The sequence below is a fragment of the Mytilus trossulus genome, chromosome 3 (genome assembly GCF_036588685.1).
Source record: "Mytilus trossulus isolate FHL-02 chromosome 3, PNRI_Mtr1.1.1.hap1, whole genome shotgun sequence".
NCBI lineage: Eukaryota > Metazoa > Mollusca > Bivalvia > Mytilida > Mytilidae > Mytilus > Mytilus trossulus.
This window is the reverse complement of record NC_086375.1, coordinates 24,993,181-25,001,202: the sequence shown is the minus strand read 5'-3', so window position 1 is coordinate 25,001,202 and position 8,022 is coordinate 24,993,181.

The window sequence follows — 8,022 nt, the reverse complement described above, 5'->3', positions numbered from 1 at the left end:
ATTATAAGATGGTGGTTTTCTATTATAAGGTGCTTTTTTATTATAAGGTGGTTTTCTATTATAAGGTGCTTTTTTATTATAAGGTGCTTTTCTATTATAAGGTGCTTTTTTATTATAAGGTGCTTTTTTATTATATGATGGTGGTTCCCGTGATTAACCGGAAGTGTGGGGATATCCTCTAGAAATTGACATAAAAAATAGAATGATATCATTCTGGGGTAAAATTCTTTCTGGAAAGGAGTCATAATTGTCAAAAGTTGTCTATAACTTATGTTTTCAATTGTCATTTGTAAATGGAGATAAATTTTTATGGTTAGATAACATAGAAAATATTTTGAATGAATGTGTCTTAACATATATTTGGAATTCACAAACTTTTATTAATTTGAATTGGTTACGTCTCACAGTTAGTAGAAACCTTAAAGATCAATTTGAACAGAATTGGCACTTACTGTTAGAAGTATCACCAAAAGCTGTAAATTACAAAGTATTTAAAGATAGTTTTAGTTCTGAATTTTATTTAGATATTTTAGATAACAAAAATCTTGTAGAATATTTATAAATTTAAAATATTCCTTAATATCATGGACAAATATGGTAAAATAAAAGAGATATTGACATTTGTGTCGATCATTGATATATTTAAAGCATATATATCGGCGAATGTGAATTCCGTCCGGTCAACTTTTTTTTAAGAAAAACATTTTTATTTACTATTAAGTTGATATTTTCATATCAAGTATTTATTGATCTCGTAGATTTCTTAGTTTCGTGTAAAAATATTGTAAAACAAATAAGATATTGACACACTTTTATCAGTTCAATATGATTAACGCGTACATCGGCGAATGTGAACACCGTCCGGTCAACTTTTTTGGGAGACAAACTTTTTTTTTTACTATAAAGTTTATATTGTCGTATCCAATATTCATTATTCTCACAGATTCCTGAATTTCATGGACAAATATTGTAAAAGAACAGAGATATCAACACTTGTTGTCGAGGGGTTGAATATCTTTATAGCGTATATCGGCGAGTGTGAATACCCGTCCGGTCAACTTTATATATTTGCTCAAAAATATTTTTTTCACTTAATTTGTTTGATTTTCATAAAATACATTTTAATATCTTTATGGTCTACAAATATTAAACCAATCTACCGAATAACAAAAAAGTTATGACTATTTATATCTCGTCCGGTCAACCGTCCTGTCACTATCCGGGCAATCGTCCTGTCATTTGTGTTTCCCCACACTTCCGGTTAATCACGGGAACCACCATCACATTATAAAAAAGCACCTTATAATAAAAAAAGCATCTTATAATAAAAAAGCACCTTATAATAGAAAAGCACCTTATAATAGAAAAGCACCTTATAATAAAAAAGCACCTTATAATAAAAAGCACCTTATAATAAAAAAAAAAGCACCTTATAATAGAAAACCACCTTCGTATAATAGAAAACCACCATCTTATAATAGAAAACCACCATCTTATAATAGAAAAGCACCTTCGTATAATAGAAAAGCACCATCTTATAATAGAAATGCACCATCTTATAACAGAAAACCACCATCTCATAATAGAAAAGCACCATCTTATAATAGAAAAGCAATAAAAAAGACACATAAGACAGCTATGGCGTTCCATAGCTTTGGTCACACAATTACATGTAATATATATCGGAGGAAACCTACGTTATGGGGGTAGTATTTGGCCTTTAACGTCCTACACAACAACTTAATGATCTTAGTCTGACGGAGCTACATATAAAAGTTCATCCGTATATTTGAACGATTGACAACATAACTTAATTAACCATAAAATATACAATGTCAAAGCTTCACTGACATGCAACATTTAACCAATAAAATGTAACGTGATTCAAGGATTTGTATAGTATGATCACTATATAAATCCTTGAGTAGGACTACAAAAATAATTGAAAAGATCATATGAACATAGACAAAATTAAACAATTGCGATATTTTAATCCTTTATCTGTTGGGTCATATATGCTTTACCACAAGACTCCAAAGTATTACAGCTACCAAAGAGGTGAACCTACTTTTCAGTTTAATGAGAGAAAAAAACAAGTTATACATTGAGCCCATCTGAACAGGATCATAACCATTTAAACCCAATGTAACCAAGCTCACTCGGGTATCGTCTCGTTGTAATAATCTAATGCACAAGGAATCTATAATCATTCTATGGGATAAAGGTAACTATTTACTGACGCGACTGTTTTGGATCGATGACTAGGTCAACACTTAGAGCAATAGCAAAATTATTGATTTTCATAAGTTAGTCGCAGTTAACAGTTAACCGGTGTATCGGGTATTTTATACACAAATAACATCACCTCGTAAATGTGCATGTGTGTCTCTGAAAGAAAATGAAGATTCCTATATGATCCTACATTTTTATTCTAAATATGATTTCTCTGCTCTTCTCTCTTCCTCCATACCCAACCAGAAGCTTCCTCTGCTTGTCACCCAACTTTTCTAACCAGGCTTCTTCTTACTGGTCCAGTTAGTCCTCGGGACCCCAAGGCTCTCCAGAATTTTGTGAAACAAAGTCTCTACAGCCTACCTCCACTGAAAAATACCATGTCCTCCAATTCTTGTCTCGGATGTTTGTTACCAATTTCTGGTACTTCACAAGCTTTCTCACATGAGCTTCTTCCAGTCTTGTTTCCCATGGCACTGTTAGCTCTACAAGAATAACCTGTCTGCTGATTTTTTACTACAGCACGATGTCTGGTCGCAATGTTGTCGTTAAAACCTCTCTTAGGAAGGTGGTTTTCTCCCCAACGTCGGCTTGCATCTCCCAGTCATTTGCTGTTGCTAGGATAGCACTGGCTTTGATATTTGTGTTTACGGATGACTCTCCACCTCCTTTAATGAAGTTGATGAACCATGGCCACTTCTCTATTTTAGTCTTCTTCTCCTCTGTGTGTCCAATACTGCTGCTATCTCTCGAAGGACCTGGTCATGGCGCCATGTTTATCTTCCATCCTTCAGAGCTGTCATGTAAGACGACAAAACATTGCTGGCTTACCGCTCAACTTACAGCTAGGGTCTTCAATCGGTTTCCACATTGTAAGGTTTGTGGTGTTGGTAGTACGTCGTTTACTGATCTAAATAGGAAGATTATCTTCTGACCGTCCATTCTCCACATCTCATGCCAACTGATCTTTCTTGGCCCTGCCATCTCCCATTTCATATATTGCCCTAGTTGTTTCATACTGACGGCTCTTACTTTGTGATCTTCTTCTTCCCCATGACGAACGTCTTGCTGAACAAGTTGCCTTCTATGTCTTGTATCTGCTGACTGCCATAATGGTTGCTGAATGTTGCCAAAACCAAGTCCTCCTAATGTTACCACTCCCACTATGTCTCTATGTCTTAATCGACTCTCCGCATCTTCAACAGCACTCTTGGCCATCTATTTCCGTCCTGTCCTGACATCAACATTTGCTTCACTCACCTTGTCATCTTTACTGTCTCTTTAACAACATAACTTGTCTGGTTTTGGAGACTTTAAACTCCTCTGTAATAGAAGACGGTGGTAGTTGAAGTTTTGAACTGGTACTATACAAACCAATGTTGCTAAAACTCTTTGGAACCGCAAGCCATTTGTGTAAGTGTCTGTTGAAAACCATCCTCTCTAGACTTTCAACTTTGGTCAGAAGTACGTCGTACATCAACAAAGGTCATGTGATTCTTGGTAATATTCAATGCTGATAGCACCATTTCTTGTACTTCCCACGTAAACCAGACTTATCAATAATGTCCATCCACTTTCCTGCCTGTGATACTTATATGACTCATTAGTGGCTCTGGTCACACAATTTCATGTAATATATATCGGAGGAAACCTACGTTATGGGGGTAGTTTTTGGCCTTTAACGTCCTACACAACAACTTAATGATCTAAGTCTGACGGAGCTACATATAAAAGTACATCCGTATATTTGAACGATTAACAACATAACTGAATTAACAATATAATATACAATGTCAAAGCTTCCCTGACATGCAAAATTTAACCAATAAAATGTAACGTAATTCAAGGATTTGTATAGTATGATCACTATATAAATCCTTGAGTAGGACTACAAAAATAATTGTAGAGAGCATATAAAGATAGACAAAATTAAACAATTGCGATATTTTAATCGTTGATCTGTTGGGTCATACCTATATGCGTTACCACAAGACTCCAAAGTATTACAGCTACCAAAGAGGTGAAGCTTTATTTCAGTTTAATGAAAATTAAATAAGTTATACATTGAGGCCATCTGAACAGGATCATAACCATTTAAACTCAAATGTAATCAAGCTCACTCGGGTATCGTCTCGTTGTAATAATCTAATGCACAAGGAATCTATATCTATCATTCTATGGGATAAAGGTAACTCTTTACTGACACGCCTGTTTTTGGATCGATGACTAAGGGTGTGTTTGGATATACGCCTGAGGCAGCCTATGGTTATCCATAGGTAACCATAGGCCGCCTCAGGCGTATATCCAAACACACCCTATGTCAACACTTAGAGCAATAGAAAAAATATGGCTAATCATAAGTTAACGGGTGTATCGGGTATTTTTTACACAAATAACATCACCACGCACATGTTCATTTATGTCTTAAAAAGAAAATGAAGAATTCCTATATGATCCTATATTTTTATTCTAAATATAATTTCAATAAGATTTTTATCTTACTTCAATGCAATAATACGTATAAAATAGTTGCCACTGGACATTAAGGCAGACAACAATCAATCTCTGCCAGTGCTAGGACTTAATATATTATTAGTATACTATTCCCAGGCCAGTGTACCCTTGGATTTGGTCCCTGTTAAAATCCTCTAAATTTTAACGGTCTCTGAAACAATCTTTTATGAAACAAAAATCAAGAGTAGCTCGCGGTCGATATGTACTCCGATATTTTCACTCAAACTTCGTCGATATGTATTCCAATATTTTCACACATTGTCGTTTGTGATGCCAGGATAAGGCCTAGAAATAACTCTGGTAATGGCTATTTCAAAATAATTACAAAAAACCAACTTTATATTATAATCAATTGTATACATGCGTGTATTGATCTATAGACTGAGGGACTATACACACTGATAACAAAATGCTATCTAATCTTAAGTTCATACTTACTTTTTACTTTTTACATCCGTTATCCCATGGTTTCGCAGCAGGAACTGGCCAGTGAAGTTATTTTACTTAGGAGTGTAAAAAAGTCGTATATAAATATAATCACGTGACATAAATTTGTAAAAACTTAAAATAGGGCTTTCATTAAAATAAATATTCTTTATTGCAAAACAAACAAAAACCAATTTTGGTTCGATTCAGATTCAATTGTTTATTAAAGTCTCACCACATACAACATGATTAAAACAAGATACAATTATAAAATTAATTATACAGTAAACATAGTTAAAACAATTAAATACATGTATGTGCCATTCTTAAAAGAATTATGAGAGACTATGAAAATACAAATAATACTTATTCATTTTATAAAATACTACAAAATGAAATATAGTAGTTAATGATATAAAATACTGTTTCTCCTTGTTAAAATGTTATTGCAGGTTTTGGCAACAATATTACAAATATTGGTATTTTTAAACATATATATAAATTTTTCTTCATCAGACAAGTTTAAAAACATATCATTATGACACAATATATCAATAAAAAGAGCATGTCTTAGATCTTCATACAAGGGACAATTAAAAAGTACATGTTTTTTATCCTCTAAAATATTGCAGTTAAAACAAACTCTTTCGTCTAGATTTTTTCTTTCATATCGACCAGTTTCAATTTTCAATGGTGCTACACCACATCTAAACTTTGAAAAAGCACTACGATGGCGCTGTGGCAGGTAAAATCTTCGGTTTATTCCTTGATTGCCAATATCCTTTGATCTACCGACAATTTACCTGTAAAATTATGTTGGCGTTGGAGGAAAAGGTGCAAGTAGTTATCACAACAAAAGTGCATGCTTATCAAAGCAATCATACTAATTAAACAGAAACTTTAAGGTAAATTCCAGGTAGCTAAATCACATTCATAAAATTGAGAAAGGAAATGGTGAATATGTTAAAGCGACAACCACCCGACCATAGATCAGATAACAGCCGAAGGCAACCAATGGGTCTTCAATGTAGCGATGTTTCATGTCTTCATGTTTGTAAAGTTGTTGAAAATCATTTTTTGCTGTCACTGCTTAAACCAATATGCTCTTCTCTAAAAAAATAAAACTTTGAAATTTGTTGCATCACAAAGTCTTTGGACTTGGATACTTTTTTCCAATATTTCTATAGTTGTGTGTGCTGTAATATCCTCATGTATTACTTGATTGAATTTCTGATAATTATTGTTAAATATTTTATACAAGCAATTTTCACATATAAGAGTCTATTATAAGTGTTAAGTTTAACTAATTGTGAAAAGTTCATATACATGTTGTAAGTGGTTCATATTAACTAATAAAATATTTGAAATGATATTGATTTAAATAAATCTTTAATTTCCTTTTTAGTTTGAAATAATGTTAATGAAAATTCCCATTCCTAAAATTATTATTTATTTTTTTAAAGTAATGAAAATGTTTGTTTTTTCTTTATTTTTTTGAAAATTCATGACAATTTTCACCCAAAATATTTCTTCATGAAAAAGTGCACATTTTATCAAGTTCTCTAATTATTTTTTACATTTTTAAAATACTTATAAAATCATTTAAATAGTTCACATCAACATCACATGCCCTTGGGGAATGGTTCTATATATATCTTTATTCTCAATAAACCATATTACATAGGTATAGAGAAGACAAATGAACTATGTACAATATTTACAAGAAGACAGAACAAACAAAATAGTTGCTAATACAATATATGAAGTCCATTTCAGCCAGGAGCACATACACCTGTGTTAATAATCTTTATGAATTTACATAGTTTAATCAATTCTGATTTGTTTTTTGAAGACATAATCTGATTGTATTTGACAATATTTGCATTTTTTAAATAATAATTTGACAGATAATGTTTCCTGTTTTCTTCAAAGTAATTACATTCTAATATAATTTGCATTTCATCACCAATATCATTTTTATTACATAGAAGACAAATTCTATTGTTTCTAGCTATATTGTTCCATCTACCCTGTTCAATAGGGAGCTTGTGATTTGTGGTCCTAAATCTACACAAATCAATAGACAATTTGTTCCCAAGAATTTCAAAACAACCTTCTTTTCCCAAAAAATCTTTAAAAAGTTTGTAATTTATTACTTTTGGCGAGTTTTCAAGTAAAGAATGCCAGACTTGTACATACTGATCTTTAAGTCTAAGTTTGATGAATGAAACTAACCACTTACAATTTATAAAAGATTGCGTTTCCCATACATTTGGGATACCACATTCGTTCTGAATAGTCTTTATTCTGTTTAACCATGAAAAATTCACATTGTCATTAATAGACATGTGATAACACAATTTATAAAAAATATATGATAGTTTTGTCTCTTTACCAGAGTTTAATTTCCCCCAAAATGAAATCAATCTAGTTTTTATGTCAAAGTCTATAGGATATCTCCCAAGCTCCCCATAAATCATATAAGAGGGTGTAGATGTTTTCAGACTTAATAACAATTTACAAAATTTTAGATATACCCTTTCAATCATGTCGTTATTGCCAATACCCCATACTTCACAAACGTACTGTAGTATTGGCTTTACCATTTTATCAAATAAATCCAGCTGACTACATGCAAATTTTTTATAATATTTTTTAACAGATCTATAGTAATAGGTAATCTACTGTCAGGTCTCTTTAACTTTGACCTTGCCATTCCATCAATCATTGTCCTTACAACAAATAATTGAGACATATCTTCGTAATTATTAATCTTATTGACATTATCAATAAAAGAACTGCCAAGTCGAAGCGTGTGATGGCCTTTTTTCGCCCCCTTGTTCTTTTTAC